The sequence below is a fragment of the Dasypus novemcinctus genome, chromosome 8 (assembly GCF_030445035.2).
Source record: "Dasypus novemcinctus isolate mDasNov1 chromosome 8, mDasNov1.1.hap2, whole genome shotgun sequence".
Lineage (NCBI taxonomy): Eukaryota > Metazoa > Chordata > Mammalia > Cingulata > Dasypodidae > Dasypus > Dasypus novemcinctus.
Genome location: NC_080680.1, coordinates 109,157,865 through 109,158,757, shown reverse-complemented (window position 1 = coordinate 109,158,757; position 893 = coordinate 109,157,865).

The window sequence follows — 893 nt, the reverse complement described above, 5'->3', positions numbered from 1 at the left end:
AGGGCGGGGGGTGGGGAGAGGATATTCGCTTCGCGTAGTATAAGCCCGCGTCGGAGCTCTGCCGGGGCTGCTGCGCCTGCGTCCAGAATCTGAGCTGGGAACCGGGCGGAAAGACGCTGTGGCTTCTGCCTCTTGGGCGGCAGGGGCCACGGGCAAGCCGGCGCTGGTCCAGGGCTCCTGCCCCGCAGCTCGCCAGGCGCCCCCGCCTCCCCTCCCGGGGCCCCGGCGCTGGCTCCCTGCCCCTGCCCACTCTTCTTTCGCCGGCCAGTGCAAGGGCCACCGCCCCTGTGACTCCTCCACAGACTCCCCCACGCACAAGTGGGCCTCCCTGCCCCTGGGGTGCCTCACCCCCGACAGCCCTGCTGCATCAAGCCCCTGACCCTGCCTTCCCAGGCCTCTGCCAAGAGAGGGGCGAAAAAGAGGCGATGCGCTAAGAAGCGGCTGCTGGTCTTAGGCTGTCCTGCTGGGAGCCCGCACCTGCCTCTTCCTAGTGCCATGGTTCTGAGCAAGTTAGGAAACGTCTCTGCCTCAGTTCACCCATTTGCAAGGTGCCGATGGGCATCGTACTTAACCCCAGAGTCCTTACAAAAGTATCTTAATTTTTTTTTTATTTTATGTTTTTAAAATATACTTAGATTAAGTGTTCCATAAAAAATATAGGGGATTCCCATATGCCCCGCTCCCCACAAGTCCCCTATTTTCCCACATTAACATCTTTCATTAGTGAGTACATCATTGCAATTCTAAGTATCTTTATAAAGAATAACATGAGTTACTGAATATCAAAACCCTTAGACTAGCACAGGCACGTGGTAAATGCTCAGTAAAGGCCCGCTCCCAGTAACAAGCCTCTGACCTCCCCTAAATCAGACCCAGAAACCCCAGGCTGTGTC